The 17,667-nt window shown below is 48.9% G+C and overlaps 1 protein-coding gene across 1 annotated transcript in view; it reads right to left on the reverse strand.

Moving 5' to 3' along the window:
• Positions 1-2,294: 2,294 nt before the first annotated feature.
• Positions 2,295-17,667, reverse strand: part of MRM1 (mitochondrial rRNA methyltransferase 1) — a 78,871-nt gene continuing 63,498 nt past the window's right edge. The window contains exons 10-11 of the transcript XR_004951290.1: positions 14,620-14,762; positions 2,295-5,400 (exon numbers count right to left, since the gene is read on the reverse strand). The gene's annotated coding sequence lies outside the window, so the exon portion shown is untranslated. The remainder of the gene's footprint in view (positions 5,401-14,619; positions 14,763-17,667) is intronic.

Below are 17,667 nucleotides of genomic sequence, written 5' to 3' on the forward strand. Positions count from 1 at the left end.
GAGGCACTTTCCAAAGTATCTCCCTGCTCTGACACCCTACTGAAGTGATTCTCAACTTTGGGTACACATTGGAATCACCTGGGTAGCTTTTTTTTAAAAAACACCAACACTTGGACTGCACCCCTGGGCCACTTGAATCAGAACCTCTTGAGATATAACTCCAAGACACTGGCAGTTTAAAAACTGCCCCAGGTGATTCTGATGTGCTTTCGTGGTCTAGAGAACACAGGTGCACTGAAGAACAGAGGCTGCACCCTCACTCTAGCCTAGTCAGAGATCTTAGAAACTGGTGGCCAGGGCTATGGTTGGAGGGCTGTGAGGAAGTAGGTTACAGATAAGAGACCATCCCGGTGGACCCAAGAGTCTCAGAGTAACCCCAGGACTTAGAGAGGAGCAGTCTCTCAAAAATGACTGATGAGAGTCAAACCATATCTCTGTGGACAAGTTCCCAAGCTTGGAACCATCAGAGGTCTTGGGACAGTGGGTTCAGTCACTCTTCTTACTCCTGCCTTTCAAGACTCTTAATGCCTAGCATCTCTCCTCATTTTTGGAGGTGTCTCTTAAGCTTCTCCAAGAGAACTAGGGCTCCCACCTCCCTCTGGATCCCTTTGGGGCACCATATATTTTGGGGAGCAAGTTAGGGACGAGAACCTCTTCCACCCAAAGCCAGAGAGGGAGCCCCAGCTTCCCCCCACAGAACTGAATAAATACATTTAGCACCGCCTCTGCCTTTTTTTCCCAATTTAGTATTGTTTAATATGCATTTAATCAGGCCATTCTGTATTACAGCGGCTATGTAGCGTGACTCCCCCCATGGGCACGAGGGGAGGGCGTTATAGGCCATTAGGCTAAAGTAATATGTATGAGGAGTCACTTTTCCCCAGGGCGCAGTAACTATTTTTGCTCCCCAGTTGTCCCCATTAAATCATTAAACCTCATGACTATACTTTCTGAACTCTACCATGATCTTTAAAAAGCCAAGCATTAAAGGGCAGCTGTCACCCTCCACCGCCCAGGCCTCGGCCGCTTTATGTATTCACAGCATTAAGTCCTTTGTCAGTCTATACATCACTGGTGCGGGGCGAGCAGAGCTGGGGGTCGTTACAGCGCTTGAGGAGTCAACATCCGGCCCCCCAGCTTTCCCCTGGGGAAGGTGCTAGGGGTCTGGCGACGGGCCCCTCCCTCCCTGGGAGAAGGCTGGTTATGCTGAGCTGATTGGAGAGAGAGGTGAGGGCACCAGAGTCTGTGAACTGTCCGTGGTGCTGAAGCCCTGTCCTACAAACGGATGCTATCCTCTCTCTCTCTTTCTAACCACACTTGACTTTCCCAACTGACAAGTGTTATTTCATAACCAAATGCTTCCTGAAAAAAAAAAAATCTTTACTTTTTCCTGTATCTAAGGAGTATGATACTGCCCAAGGAAAGTTGCAGAGTAGCAGAAACATCTGTGGGTTAGGATTTGAAAAGCTACTAACTGGCACAAATTGAACAAGCCTGAGCATCAGCTTCTTTGGTGGTAAACTGTGTTAATAATGCCAATCACACAGGATTATTAGATGTATACGATGTTCTTTTTGTTAAAATTATTTAGAAACCATAAACACTGTACATGTAACAATACATATTAATGGATTCATGATGAATATTAATTGATACTAATTTTGTTTTTGTTATTTAGTAAATATTTTCTAGTGTTACCTATTACTTACTGTTGTTATTGTTGATAGGTGTTACTCAAGAACCATCTCCCAGGAACTTCCTTCCCTCCTAGGAAATCTCTCCCAACAGGGGTGCGAAAGAGGACTACCACCAGTAGAAAAAGGGAGATGGTATGTTTTTATTTTGTTTACTTCTTGTGAATTAAAGTGGAGAGGACCCTTGAGTCCCTTCTCCCAAGACCTAGTCCCAACCCTGAGGGGCCCCTCCCTGTCCAACCCTAATTCCAACTCCGCAATCCTCACCCCTGACACAGAGGTGCTTTTCTCACTCTGCATCCCCTTGCCAGCCTCACCGTCTGTAAGCTGGGCAGGGAAGGGTTAAGCATCTCAGCAACCCCCAACAGGGTCCTCCTCAGGGCTGGGAAACAATGGAGCCATCAGTCTATATTTGACCTTTGCTCCCACGGCGTTTATGACTTATTCCTCTCCTCCACAGCCTGCTGAGATTCAGCCTTCAATCTCCCACCCCTTGCCAGAGCAGAGACGATCCTCCCTCCCCACCCCCCACCAACATCCTCCCCAGCCTCTTAGGCCTGGCTCCTTCCCCCTTTCTCTCCTTCCTTCTTTGCCTCTCCCAGATTTCTTAGTTTCATTCCCTGTTCTCTTGTATTTTCCCCCTCCCTGTATTTCCTCTTCATGCTCTCCACCCCAACTTTCACTTCTCTCTCCTTTTCTTTCTGTTTTGCCTTTTCTTCTCCTTCCTCCCTCTCTCCTCAGTTTTATCCTCTCCTTACCATTCTAATTTAGCATTGGCATGCCAGATTTGGGTGAGGACTCTTGGAAAATCTTAACTTGCCCTTGTCTCTCCCTCTAACACTCTCAAACCTATAGACTCCTCTCAGCTCATCCCCATCCCCTGACACCATTGTGTCCAAAAATGATCATGAGTTGGCTTAATAAAGGTATAGGGAATGGGGAAGGTACTGTATCCATTCAGGGGGTGGAGGTAATGCCACCTATACTGGAGCTGAGATGAACAAAGAGCCTTATCAAAGAGGAGGAACTCTAGTATGTAGAAACAAGAAATGATCATATAGGCTTGAATATCAGAAAGAACCAGATGCCAGTCCTAGCTTAACCACCTACTAACTGAGTGACCTTGGGCAAGCCATTTATCCTCTTTGAGCTTCTTCCTGCCCTGAAAAATGGGAGTTAATAATGCCTACCTTGACTTGGCTTGCAAGGTTCTTGTACGAATCAAGAAATATAGAGTGTAAAACTGTGTTGTAAACTGTCGAGGGCTGTATAAATTACAAGGTGGGAGGAGTCTTACCTGGCCGCCCTGCCCCAATCCCCACCCCTGCAGTAGGATAAAGGAAGAAGTAATCCCATACAGCTATACAACACCTACCAGTTTAAAAAGCACTTCGACAGCTTTTTCACTTTTAAAACAGCCTTGCGGATTAAGGATATATCATCAGCCCCATTTTATAGATGTGGGCATTAAGGCTTAAAAGCAGGTTTGAAGTGACTTGTTCAGTGACTAGTAAGTAATAAAGCCAATGCTCAAGCCTAAGTTTTCAGCCTCCAAGTTTAATGCTCTTTCCAACATCCCCTGTGGCTTCTCACTTGCCCTCAAGTCCCCCAGGCTGGCGAGCACCTGTCTCACCTGTTACCTAGCCTGCACTGCCTGTTTATACGCCCACCTTCTTCCAGCAATGGCCATTTCCTTAAAAAGAGAAGACATGTCTGGTGGGCATATAGTGAAATCGCCAAGTGAATGAACGAATGAATAAATGAGCACCCCTCCCCACCCTATCACACAGTGCTGCCCCAGGGTGCTGGTGACAACCCGGAAGACAAACTACAACTTGGTCCTCTTCTCCACAACGCCAGGGAGCTGCCACATGGCCATAGAGTAGGTTGTGGTCTCTGGCACCAGAGTGTCCCTGAGGGAGGGGTGCAGCCTGCCACCCCCCTACACACATACACACATTGTTCAGCCCCTGCCCCCAACTCCATGACAGCAGCCTCTGTAATGAATGACTCTGCAGTGGGGCCCAGCAAAAGGACAGGAGGGCACGAGACAAATCATAGCTGCCAGGCGCTAATCTTCCCCTGGGAAAGTCACCTCCACCCCCCTCATCCATCACTGGGCACTGGGCTGCCACCATATCCCCTCACGTACACACCCAAGACAACTGCCTGGGCCCCATGGATACGTGCAAGAGTGCACACAGAGGCGGGTTGCAGCGTACACGCAGGAGCTTCTGCACACAGACAAAAAAGGCCATTGTTGCTCCACACAAGGTCTTTGCCTTGGCTCTCCTACCCCCAGAAAAAATAAAGCCTGATGATTCTAAATAAACCCACTGAGCCGTACATTTGTTTAATTGCCTAAGAAATGTTCGTTGAGAATCTAGTTCAAGTAAAGCAATGTGGTGCAGAGGACACATTGATGAACAGAATAGGATCTAGTCCTGAAGGAGTTCACAGCCCAGTCGGGGAACAGAAACAGGCCAAGGGACATTAGGGAGGAAGGGACACAAGATGTGAGAGAGGAAGAAGATGGAGAGTCAGGAAGGGATTTCTCCCAGCTGAGGGTGCAGGGACAGCTTTGTGAAGGAGGATCTTGAAGGATGGGTAGAGTTTGCAGGGACAGGAAGAAAATAGTCCAGGAGTAGGGAACAGCATGAGCCAAAGAGAGTGTGCAAGGTGAAGCTGCATATGAGAGAGGGCAATAAGTTGTGCATGAAGAGGGGCAGGGAAAGATGAGATTGAGACCTGTTCACTGAATGTCACGTTTCCCCACACCCATCCATTCCCAAAACACACACACAAAGAATGCTAGCATCATGAAAGAGAGGAGGAGGTCCAACTCCTGCCATAGATCAATGTCATGGAGATGTGACCAGCCACATGTACATCTTCTCCCAGACAAGAGGCTTGGAGGTGCAGACCAATACCCACAAGCCATGCCACTATAGAGCCACTCTGTGCATACAGTCACCCTCCTAGCCAGCATTCACTGAGCATTGTTCTGAGAGCTTCAAATGCATTATTATATGGGGCATCAAATCTCCGCTGAATCCCAGAGCTCAGAATAGTGCTTGGCACATAGGAAGTGTTCAATAAGCTTTCATTGAATGAATGATTGATCTCATGGCCTCATTTAATAGGGTTGTTATGCTATAAGATAAACCCTCATCCTACAGAAGGGAAAAGTCAGTAACTTGCCCAGTGGTCATGCAACTAGTAAGTGCAGGATCCTGGCTGCAAACCCAGCTCTGTCACCAATGCAAGCTGTCTGCCAGCCATGCTCAGGAGCTGCAACTCTGCGTCTGACTTTTACATCTCTGCGGTCGTTGTTATGCTTCACAGAGGCATAATTTGAACCTACTTTCTCAGAATCTGCATAATCATGAACTATTGTAACAAGGAACTAATACATACATTTATACATTTCTATAGTTACACACACTCAGTCGGCCCACTTTAAGAAAGCCCAGTACAAACAAAAACAACCAATTTCTGAAGTAGATAAATCTGAAAGGGCTCATTTGCTTTACAGAAAAGTCTTTGCACTATTAAAAATAAAAGAAGAAGAAGAAGAAGAGTCATCAAAGGGTCTTTTAAGTGGAACTTCTCTGGGCACTGCAGTGCTTAACTGGAAGAATGGGAGGGTGGAGTGCAGGTGCTGATATTCGTGGATCGCCGGCTGTATACCAGGCACTTTACTACCCTGCAGAGGAGAGAATTTTAACCCCATTTGAGAGATAAGAAAAGTGAAGGTTGAACACATTCAACTAGGACCCACTGCAGGGCCCCAGGAAATCAGATACATACAGACCCAACTTTGGTCCCCATGGCATTTGCATTCTAATGTGGAGAAATAGGTAACAAATGAGTAAATAAATGAATAAGTGACTAAATCTTCAAGAAATGTCATGTTAAGTACTATGAAGGAAACACATAGGGTGTTGAGAGTTGGGGTGTCTAATGCAGATATGGAGGCATTAGGGGACCCCTTGGGCTCATCAGCTAGAAACTGGCTGTCTTTGTCTCTGGCTCCTCAGCTCCAGTACCGGGAAGGAAGGCAGGGAAGAAGGAAGGAAGGAAGAGAGGGGGAGAGGAAATGAGAAAGGAAGGAAAGGAGGGAGGAAGAGAGAAAAGGAAGGAAGGAAGGAAGGAAGGAAGGAAGGAAGGAAGGAAGGAAGGAAGGCAGGCAGGCAGGCGGCATTCAACCTGCTCCTTCTACCACGCTGCAGGTGCAGGAATCCAGTGGGAAGAGTTGCTAGAGAAGCAAAATGTATTAGAAGCCATCGCCCATTACAGACTCATCTGAAGTTAGCTCTGAAACCTTGGCACCAATTTTCTGAGAAAATAGAAAAGCGATTTGTCCAATTTCCACTCAGCCAGCAGGGTGGGAGCACTGCAGCGAGGAGGACCGAGGCTGTGGGTGGACAGGGCGACGCGGGCCGAGGAAAGTGAGGCGTGCTGAGGGGTTCAGAGCCAGACCATCCGGACTCAACTTCTGGCTCAGGGGAAGTTTTTGACCTCTTTGCCGTCCATCTTCCTGGTCTATAAAATGGGGACAATGATAATACTCCCTTCCTGTGGTTGTGGGGCAGGTTAACTGAATCAATGTGCACCACTGCCTGACAGAGTGACAGTCGAAAGATTTTAGCATTTAGCATGGTGGAGGGGTCAGAGTAACCGCGGATACAGTTGGGGAAAGAGGGCAGGAGGAGAATTAGAGAAAAGCGAAGGGAGGAGACACCGAGGGGACTGAGAAAACACATGTGCGTAGCTACAGGTTTTCCCTTCAACTGCCCCAAAGCTTAATAGATTTCTAAATGGGCTTATTATCACCACCTATGAATTCTTTTAAAGGACCTAATTATAAAACACCAAACTAGCTAATTAAGTTTCCTGAGCTCGCCTTGACACAGGTGCAAACAGGCTCTCTGGATGGCAGTCCTGGCAAAGCCTGCGGAGCTGGATCGATGGGTGGGGGCTGCCTTTGTCCCACAGTTAGGCCTGTGATCATAGGCTCCCTCTGGCCACTGCCAAGCCTTCAGAGATGCTTGCTGCCTGGCTGCTCTCACCTACCGGGTGGGGGCAAAGGGCCTACAGAACAGGGTCCAGCTTCCCTTGATCCTCTCTGGACTTGGGGCTGAGGATGTAGCAAGTGAGTGTCCCCTGAATCCAGCTTAGGAAGGGCTGCATGTAGGTGGAGTCATCAAGGAATCAGGCCCTTGGCATTCAGCCTTTCCTTTCTGAACAGAAAGGCCTAGGGCAGGGGCCATAGAGATGCTGTGCTTGTCTTACACATTACTGGAGAAATGGGAGTACTTAGGGGGCATAAAGTGGCAGAGATGGCTATGCACACTCCCATTAGATCAGAGGACCCCTGAGGGGGAGGGGCCGAGTTCTTGCGAGCTGGGATGGCACCATGTGAAACCCTGTCTCCACTACAGCTCCAAAGCGTGTTCCTCAGACCAGTAGCATCAGCATTACCTGGAAACGTGTTAGAAATGCAAATTATTGAGACACCACCCAGGGGTGGGGCGGAGCAAACCGTGTTGTAATGAGCGCCCCAGGAGATTCTGAGGCAGCTCCAGTTTGAGAACCCCTGCTCTGCTGTATCTAGGAGGAGGCCATTAATCAATGCAGCTGCCAGTGGTGGTGCTGCTGGCTGAGGGGGTATGCAGAGAGGCCTGTTTCTTAAATTAAACTAAATGATGGCTATTAAGGGAGCATCCCCTGCACGTAATTAATTCCCCTTTTGCTAAAAGGGGCAGGTGAGAATTGGACAGCTAATGATGCTCACCGCGTGCCTCACCCTCATCCCTCCACCACCCTCGTCTTCTCCAGGGTCTTTCTCTATGGCTTCACCACTCAAGTCTGACTCCCTTTCCATGTGGTGGTCCCACCAGAGCCTGAGACTTGTGAGCTGCCAAGTGCTCACTTCCCCAAGCACCATGCCATCATCCCCTTCTCCAAGTCGGTCACCCCTTTTGCCAAATCTGCTCTGGTCTAACTCCTCTGCAGCCACACGGGGTCCCGGTGTTCCTCCTTCACCAGATCATTTCCACTTTTATTATCTTGGCACATTAAATGTGTGCGTGGAATTTTGCTTACTGTTTAAACCACAGGTGCCAGGCTTTAAGAGGTGTGGAACCCCAAAAGTGGAAACCCACAGCCCAGGCCTTTCCGATTCCAACGAAAGCAAACCAAAGTCCTGGGGCTCTAGAGTTAGGCAGATCGCGTCGTCCTTTACTAGCTGTGTGACTCCAGACAAGTCCACTCACCTCTCTGAGCCTCATTTTCACAACTCTCAGATGTGGGTGATGCCACTAATCTCTTAAGGCCATGGTGAAGATGAACAGAAACTTCATGGAACGCACTCAGACAGCACTTGTCACACATTAGGGCTGGTGTCACCATCCCCTCCTCACTTCCTCCTTTGGTTTCCAGATGGGCTCAAAGGGGGCTTGTTCTCACTGATCCAGAGACATTTCTGGGTTGCACCAGCCCATCCCCCTCTTCCATTAATAGATTTTGGAGTCCAGGTGCCGGGGCCAAGTTCAGTGTAGTGCAACAAACCTTTCATGGGCACTTGTGGTGCGCCAGGTGCTCTGCCAGTAGCAGAAGATGCAGAGACAGACGAGGAAGGACTCTACTCTCAAGTGCGGTGGGAAAGACATATTGATAATGCATCCTGAAGAAGGGATAGAAGACAAGGGAGGAGGCAGAGTGGTGCCAGAAAGTAGGGTAGCTTTGGAGACAGCCTTCGTCACTAAGTAAGCAGATAACCAGGTTAGTTAACATCTCTGTATCCCCTTTATTCCTTTATAAGAGGTGGAAAAGAATAAGAACGTCAAAGAATAAGACTTACAGATGTTGTGGGTAAGCCCCTGGCCTGTGTGGAGGCTCAGAAAATGGTGTTATTATTATTTTTATAAAGGCAGTGGGCTCCTTGTCCTCCAGGAGCCCATCCTACCTCTTCAGGGTCAAGGTCTGAATCATTCTGGTGGCCTTGGGCTTTGAGGTTAACCAGATGATCCTTTAATACACAAAGTAACCCCAGACAGCTTAACCTCAGCTGAGGCGCAGAGGGCCCAGCCGCCCAGCAAATGCTGGCCCCAAATCCTGTGCTCCATTATTGCGTCTGAAAATCCGTTAAAATTTCACACAATTTCCTGCACAGCAGTGTGCTTCATAATGCTGAGAGCCAAGCCGGCCCAGTAATTGGGACTGGAGTGGGGCAGAGTCCAAAGCAATTAATCCAGCCTCCTTCCTTGTTTGCGCCAGGATAAGCCTGACGGGGTGGAGAGTAATTGGAAAGGAGCGGCCTCCATCCCCAACTCCAAATTAATATTTTCCTGTCCTGATTTAATTCCGCCCGGGAACAGTGACACAGAGACACGCCGTGTCAAGCGCTAAGTAATCCGCCACGAGCCACCTGAGGAGGAGAGGACTTTTCCTTTTCTTTGCAGTTGGTGGGGGGTAGATGAGGATGGCAGCTAACAAGACAGACCCTCAGAAGTTGGAAGGCCTCCCAAAGACATCTGTAGCCTTACTTTTGTCCCAATGCAAAGACATGCCACAAAGGAGGGGGGAAATCAGGGACTTGAGAAGGCGGATGGACCTGAGTTCAAATTCTGACTTTACCGCATACATGCGTGACCCTGGGCAAGTAGTTAATCCCACTAAGTCTCAGTTTCCTCATCTGTAAAATGGTGATAATCATACCTACCATGAATGATCGTCATGAGGATTCATTACAATAAATATGAGGCACTTAGTGCCTAGTTGGTGACTGTAAATAGCAGCTATTTTTCTTATTTTAGGTATGATGACCAGGAGCAAAGTACGATGCTAGACACTGAGAATACAAAGGAAAATAAAACATGTGCTTCATCCTTTAAGGAGCTTGCATTCTAGTCCCATATATTCAAGGCTGGTACACAATAGGTGTTTAATATATGCTTGCGCCCTGCCTCCTGCTGATGGCATCTTCAGGCAGGTAATCATTCAATCTCTGCTTGATCACTTACAATCATTCCATTGTTGATGCATTTCCCTGTGTGTCCACCTCTTCTAGCTGCCTTGCTGTCACCTCATGCCACTGGTTCTAGCTCTACTCTAGGGCCAGCTGGAAACAGGGTCTAGGCGCAGGAGCTGGGACTCAAGAATCTGCAGGTTTCTACTGATGATCTCCCTGCCCCAATTAGGCCATTCCCCAGTAGGCTTAACAACCTTGCAGTGAAGAGGAGAGCTTCAGCTGAACCTCTCTCATCCTCGGAGTGCTCACCCCAGGGGTTCAAGGTAACCTGTGGGGCTGGGGTAGGATTAAGCTTATCTACCCACAGGGTATCCATTCCTGGTACACATCCCACCCATTCCCAGACATCCCTTTCACCTCCCAAATAAACCACCTCCATTGAATCCTTGTCTCAGGGTCTGCTTCTGGGTGACATCAAACTAAGACAACCAGGTATTCTGTAAACCCTGAGGCCTGAGCAGTCCAGCCGTGGAACCCCTTCTAACAAAAGACAGCACCAAGGAACAGAGGGGACAGAACATGCCATGTCTATCACCCTAAGGATTTCAAGGCATTGGCAGAGGTGCCTGGTGGAAAGGCAGAGGGGTGCTTATTCATGAGCACACGGAGACCCCATTCACTCAGAAACACTGAAGGATACGAGGCAGTGGAAATCTCATATACTCGCAAAAGATCAAGAACCAGGGAAATTGGTTATGTATGTTCCCCTCCCCCTACGAGGTGGGAAGAAAAAGTTCAGGGTAGGGAGGGAGGAAGATGCCTCAGTGGGCTCCAAACACCCCCGGATAAAACCATTCAAACCAAAGCAGGGAGTTACCAGAAAAACCATGTTCGACAAAACTGCAGGGAAACACTATGCAAATGTCAAACTGATGAGGAGAGGAGGGGGAAGAGAGACAGGAATAAACCAAACATTAAATCAAATCAGTAGGAGAATAATAGCTAAACTCCTTCTTACTTGTAGCACTCAATTCTGCAGTCGATATGGTCAGGAATGAATGAATGGCCTGCTCAGAGCCACATCTAAATTCAATGTGTGTAGCACCCCAAACTCCACGAGGGGAACCAGCCAGCCAGGAGCAATCCTGCCCCACTCTGCATTTCCCACCCACAGAGACAAATGGGCATGGGAGGGGGCCAAACCTAGACCTCACCAATGAAGCTGGGGTGTAGTGGAGGAGCCCTGCGCTGGGGCTAGATGACACCGATGAGTCGCACCCCTTCTCTGAGCCTCAGAAAATCAATGTGAGAGGCAGCCTGAGGGCTTTGTTGGGCATTCAGGGGCACAGAAGCCTGGTAGTCGGCTAAGGAGGGGATGAAGCAGGTCAAATGGGGCCAGATGGTCTGCGTCCTACCAGGCTTTTATTTTACTGCATGAGTGCAAAATAAGGATTTGATGATATGTATATGTGTGTATGTGTGTGTATACATATATCTGTATATATATGTATTTGTGTGTATGTGTGTGTGTGTGTGTGTATATATATATATATATTTTTTTTAAGAAACTAGGATTGGAGAGGAGGGCAGGAGTGCTATCTGGAAGGAGAGAAGAGAAAAGCCAAGTAGGTGGTGTGATTAGAGTGTGGCATGTGATGTCATCTGCTCCCCTGTCTTCCCATGAAACTTCAGTAAAATCCACTCTTCTCACCTAGACTTTGGGAATTAGATGCATGTACGATGTGTGCTACACAGTGAGTGTGAGACAGAGCAGAGGCTGAAAGGAGCCTGGCTGCATTTAGGTCCCACATGCGGAGGATCTTTCCAGTCAGCTGCTCTCTGTTGCTCCATTCCACAGCCATTCATGGACCGCGGACAATGCACCAGGCACTGTGCTAAAGCTGGGAACAACCATGTACGTGATATGGTCCTGTCCTTGGTGAAAGACCAGAGTGGAGACACAACAGACATATCCATTCAGAACCGGGGAGGAATTCTAACGGGCAAGGCCAGGTTCTAGGGCCAGAGGGCAAATGAGCCTTGCTTGAGCAGCTTCTGAAAGCCAGGATGGGACCAGCACTTACTTTTTCTCATTCAGTCTTCAGAAACTAGGCTCAGAGAGTAAAGGATTGGGCTCAGGGTCACACAGCTGGGAAAAGGTAAAACTGAATGTGAACCCAGGTGTGTAACTTTAGAAACCAGCATTGCTCACAACACAGCAAACATGCTTATGTAGAAATGAAGATGCTAACAGTGAAAATGGAGCACTCTGTCTCTCTGCCCAGGGCAGCCTCAGTGCTACACTGCTCTCCCGACATGTGAAGGACCCCTGACCCCTAGCCTTGTGCTTTACCCCAGCTGTCTCCAAAGTTCCAGGCTTGACTTAGAGCCAGAAGAGCCTCTTTACTCTGCCTTCACCCTGCCCACTGCTCTTGCCCTTGACCTCAGTGACTTCAGTGGACATCTGTGGCCATTATCTACCTAAAATCTCTCTTTTAAAATTGCATCTCGAATTTCTTTTGGAGGCTGCATCCCTCTCCCACTTTGAGTCCAGGTAATTCTGCAGGGGCAGAGCCTACTCCCTAGCTCCAGAGAAGGCTATGATCCTGAAATCCTCCCTCTGCCCCTGGCTATAGTGATTGGTTCATAAGTGGTCATGTGACCTACCTGGGCCAGTGAAATTCAGTCTTGGGAATTTTACTGTTACTACTGGAAAAAAGATGTTCCCTTTGTTGAACCATTAGGATGTGTGCCTAGTGCTACTGGCAGCCATCTTGTCACCATGAGGAGAGAGCATGCCTGAGAAAGAGGCCAGACTAGAGGAAGACAATGAGAGCTAAGAGGTGAAGACAGATCTTTGATAATGTTATCTGAACTTCTGGATCTACTTTAAGACTCCCTCGGCCTCTTCAATAGTCAACGACTGCCTTTTTGCTAAAGCCAGTTTGAGTTTAGGTTTCTACTGGCCTCTTTCCCCAAACTGAAAAGAGTTGGGACTGATACAGGCATCAACATCTTATGGGAATGGTGCCAGTGTATTAACCACTGCCCACTATAACCCCCTGGAGAGGATCTGAGACCGAGCGAGTCCAAATCCATCTTTGACAGTGGAGGGAACAGAAACTCAGATTTTTTAAAAGTAATTTTCAAAGCCACAGAGCTAGTTAGGGACAGAACTAAGATCTGAACTCAAACATTAAGACTCTTATTTAAAAAAAAAAGAAAAAAGATTCTTATTCCTATATCCTTTCTGATCCATTGTGTTATCCATTTTGTCTAATTCTCAAAAGGTTTGTATACAGAGTATACACATTGTGTGTGTGTGTGTGTGTATGTGTGTGTGTGTGTTTCAGTTTCCTCAGAGAGATACTGAGGTCCCCAAGGGCCAGGATTGTGCCACTGACATTCCTGACATCTGCCAGACCCAAGTTAATGTGGTGGGTCCCCTCAAGTGATCCTTGCACATCAAGTATAAATGGGCTTTCTGAGAATGCCACCCTGGCTTGCCCAGGGCTGGGCAGTAATGTGGTTCTAGGAATGACATGCTGTGTGTCCAGGCGAAGAGTTCAAATTCTCTGAGACTCAGGCTAATGTGAAGTTAAACGTAATAAGAATGATACCAGAGAAAGAGAATTTTCATGAGTTCTCTCTTGTGATAAAATGAGACACTTGAAAAAAAGAAAGCTACTGAGTGTGTTTCACTTTAAGAAAATTCAATACAGAAAATCTAAATTTACCTTCTGAATTTAGAGGATAAGTGACAGTATTATAAAAGCATTCTAATTGTTATACCAGCTCCCTTGATGAACCAGGGTAGGCCTCTCCAGCAGGGAGGCAGAAACGAAAACAAAGACACTTAGATACAACGGGCTGAAGCCACGCCCACTGAAGACACCCGAGAGGAAGGCTAGGATCTCAGAGTGGGTGGAAGAAATGGGTGGACAACTGTCACTGAGACACATGATTGTGTAAGGCGGGCACACCTATGTAAAGTAGCAGCACCATTCCTAACTGAGCTGAGCCAACCCTCCCCCGGTCCATCCAAACAAGATCCTGTACCCCAAACCCTGGGGCTGCCTGGACCCCAGACCAAGTGCAGGAGGGTATGGTACTAAGTATTATGTATAACATCCCTCACTCTTTCCCTACCCATCCCTCTTCCTGGTGCCTGTCTTCCTGTGGGAGGAGTATCTTTTCCACACCATTGACATTGGACTTGATGATATGAATCCTTTTAGGGAATGGAATGGAAGCACACATGCCAAATGCCAGCCACATCCAAGCAAAAATCTTAGGAGCTCATATGTTTCCACCATCTTTCTTGCTCTTTTCCCTCTATCACAGAAATAACGTGTCTTTGATTGGGGCTGCTCTGTCGTTCTGAAACCCAGAATGAAGACATATAGAGCTGAGCCATAAACGAACCACAGCAGGTATGTGCCCTGAGCAAAAAATGAACTCTTGCTGCTGTAAGCCACTGAGATTTGGGGATTGTTTGTTACTGCATCATAAACTAGCAAAAATTGTCTAATACAGAGGGCAACTTTCACAGTTTTAAGGCTGCTGCTTCTGACAACTCAATGGGATAAGTGGCTCAGACGTGTTGCTTCAGATCATCAGACATGCATGGAAGTCACGTGAGATACTTAGTAAAATGCAGATTCCTAGATCTCTCTCCTGAGATTTGGAGCCAGTTCATCTAAGGAGGGCCCCAGGGATTAGTATTTTTGACAGACTTTGAAGATGATATGTGGGTTCTCAACAGACCAGACTTTGAGAAACCCTGATCTAATCAATCTAACCTTGTCGGTATCCAGAGAGGCCCAGGGTCATGTCCAAGGTCACACAGCAAGGTGATAACATGGAACAGATCTCCAGCTCTTTTTCCAAAAGCATACTGTCCTTCTCCAGAGAAACATGGGGAAGGCAGAAGGGAAAAGAGAAACTCACAGACTGAAAATGCGACTCTGGAGAGAAAGATCAGTAGAGGCCAGGAACGCAAGTTGAGCCAGGGTCCAGGTTCCAAGCTGAGGAGGCGGCTGCCCTGTGGGCAGGTAGTGAGGAGAAAGGGGTCAGATTACAGAGCAGCGAGGCTAGAGGAAAGAGAAAGAAAAAATAAAAATAGAAGAGAAAAAAAAGTCTTCCAGCCCTGGTGAGCCCAAACATCCCCAGCATCACTGCAGGAGCCGCCCCAGCCCTCTTCGATTTTGATGTACAGTTTGAAACAAATCAATAGCAGTATAATAATACTCAGCACGCTGTGTAATTTTTATATCATTAGTTTTCATTTTCCGCTCCCCATGCATCAAAAAACTTACAACGGGCTCGTAAAGTTTATTTAGTATTCCATGAATTCCTAATCAGTTTCATTTCATAATGATTCAGGAGCCGCCCGCTGCCTAGGCCCCCGTGTCAAAAAATCGATAAAACCAACACAGTTTTCCTGATGGCGGCTGCAAAAGGATCTATTGTGGGGGAATTATGATTTATGCCCTGGCCTGAACCGTGAGCAGCAGCCTCCACCCGCGGCTCAGGACTGAGGTCTTCGCCAATAATGATTTATGCACCTTCTGCTGGCCCCACCCTAGTTCCCTCCCTGCCCAGCTGGCCCCTGACACTGGGGGGAGGGGGCAGGGCCCAGCTGGGAGGGAAGGAAGAAGGCAAAGGAGGGAGGCCTACTGGCTGTCTGAGCATCCCTGCATGGGTCCAGCATCTGCCCCTAGTTCCACCCACCCCCGGAAAGGCCTGAGCAGAGAAGCGAGGTGTTTGGGGAGCCCCACCTGGCCCCAAAGAGCTACAGAGGGAACAGGACTGGGACAGGTGTGCGTGAGTGGGGTGGGGATAACCTGGCTCTCCAGCTGGGACCCTCGCGCCCATCCAGCCTTCCTTTCTGACCTCACAGATGAGCTCTTGCCCCACCCCTCAAACCAAGCAGTCACCGCCATCCTCTTGCTGGCCCTGCCCCAGGGAGGCTGAGTGGGAAAGAGGTCCCAAAGGTCATGGAGGCAAAAGGCCACACTTGGACCTTATGGGATACAAACAAGGAGGTGGGAGATTGCGGGGGGATTTGAGTCCTCCTCTCCATGAGGCAGTTTGGCTTGGTTTTCAGGACGCTCCACCCACACCTGAACCTCCCATCCCCTTTCTCCACCTATGGGTGATTAATAGGTCTAGGAGACTTGTTAATGGGATGGGCATTAGGGCCACAATTGGTTTAATTAACAGCAACTAACCTAGCCCAGAAAGAGAGATCTCAGGGTGACTTCATAGGGGAGAGGAGGCCATCATTCGACAGGCAGCCACCAGTATGTACACTCCCATCCACCTCCTGTCAGCTGGACCTCTTGGCCTCCCCATGGTGTGTGGGGAAGGCTGGGGGACCTCATTTAGGTGGACCGAAAGAGGCAGAGATTCGAGGACTGGGTCCCTGCAGGGACTCTGCCCCAGGTTAGAAGTGGCACTCTAGCCTTAGACCCAAATTAGAATAAGTGGGCTTCCTCCTCACATCATCACTTGCTTTTTCATTCCCTCACTCACCAAACATCCAGGAGACACCTCACAAACATTCTACTCATATATGGCTCAGAGAGGAGAAGGAATCAGCCCAACCTCACACAGGTGGAAAGTGGCAAAGCCGAGGTTCTAACCGAGGTTTCCTGGGCCTGAGAACATGGGGTGCCTGCTGGCCCTGCCCCGCTGCACCCGGGCGATCCCCCCACTCGTGGCCTGCGACCCTCTCTCCTGACCCAGTTTGAGGGCAGCACCTCTCCCTCTAGTTCCACTCCATCCCATGCACACGGCAGCATAGAAAGGGCCCAGACTTTGGGCCCAAATCTGGATTCGAATCCTAGTTTTTACCACTCACCAAATGAGTGACCTTGGACAATGTAATGAACCTTTCTGAGTCTAGCTTTCCTCACAGTAAAATAGGAGTAATCATTTCTGCCCTACAGATGGTGATGAGTCAAAAGGGCAGCTATATACAATGCCTGCCCCCAGGGCCGCCCCTGGTAAATGCTCCCCGCCCTTACCACCTACTCCGTCATTGCCTCTCAGCCTCACTCACTGCCCCCAGAAAGTCAGCTGCGGGGTGTTGGAGCTGAAAGGGGGACCTGGATATGTGCCTCCTCGTCCCAGGATAGTCAGGAAACCAAAACCCAGCCAGGACTTGGGCATCAGTGGGCTCCGGGCTGTGCTACTCTGAACTGCGACGGAAGGAAAGGAGCATAGCTGATGAGCCGAGTCCCTGCCACAGCCTCAGTTTCCCCATCTGTGAGACAATGGGTGACTCCTTCTAAGGCTGAAGCGCAGCAGCCCACCGTCCTGGGACTCTAGAAAGCAGCAGCTTCTCCCAGGTCCGGAGCCAGAGGGTGGGAGGGACTGGGTGAGGAGTAAGAGCCCCTGCATCTGGAGTGGAAGAAGGGGAGGGACCCCGGCCTGGAGAAGCCCTGTCTCGCCCTCTCCATCCCCGGAAGAGACTCGAGAGGAAGCTGGGACTCTCCCCGCGCAGCAGAGTCCAAATCATCCCCCACAGAAACGAGACCCTGGAGTCTCATCAGCCCAGCTTTGCCTCTCCTGCCAGGGCCGGATCTGCAGCTGTGGATCAGGCTGCCGCTGGGTCTCCCTGGTCTCTTTCCTGCTCTCCCTGCTTTTGTCCTCCACATCTCTGTTTCTCCAGGAAGTTTCTGATCCTTCTACCTCTTCTCTTCTACTCCTTCCCTCCACAATCGCTTCACCCACTGAGGAAAATAAATGTTTCATTCTCTAGGCCAGAGGAGTTCTAACACCTCCCCCACGGCAACCGCCAGTGCTAAAAGCCCCTAGACTTCCAGGGAACAGCCTCTCTCCCCTGCTCCTCTCTTTGCTGCCCTTTTACCCCCTCAGCTGTTCCACCACCCCTGGACGCAGTCAGTGACAGTCCCACTGGGAAGAGAGCAAAGTAGGCCAGGAGGCAGGTGAGTGGCCAGCCCGGGCCCAGAGCTGAACATCCACCTGCTG

The sequence above is a fragment of the Rousettus aegyptiacus genome, unplaced genomic scaffold, assembly GCF_014176215.1.
Source record: "Rousettus aegyptiacus isolate mRouAeg1 unplaced genomic scaffold, mRouAeg1.p scaffold_m13_p_6, whole genome shotgun sequence".
Taxonomy (NCBI): Eukaryota; Metazoa; Chordata; class Mammalia; order Chiroptera; family Pteropodidae; genus Rousettus; species Rousettus aegyptiacus.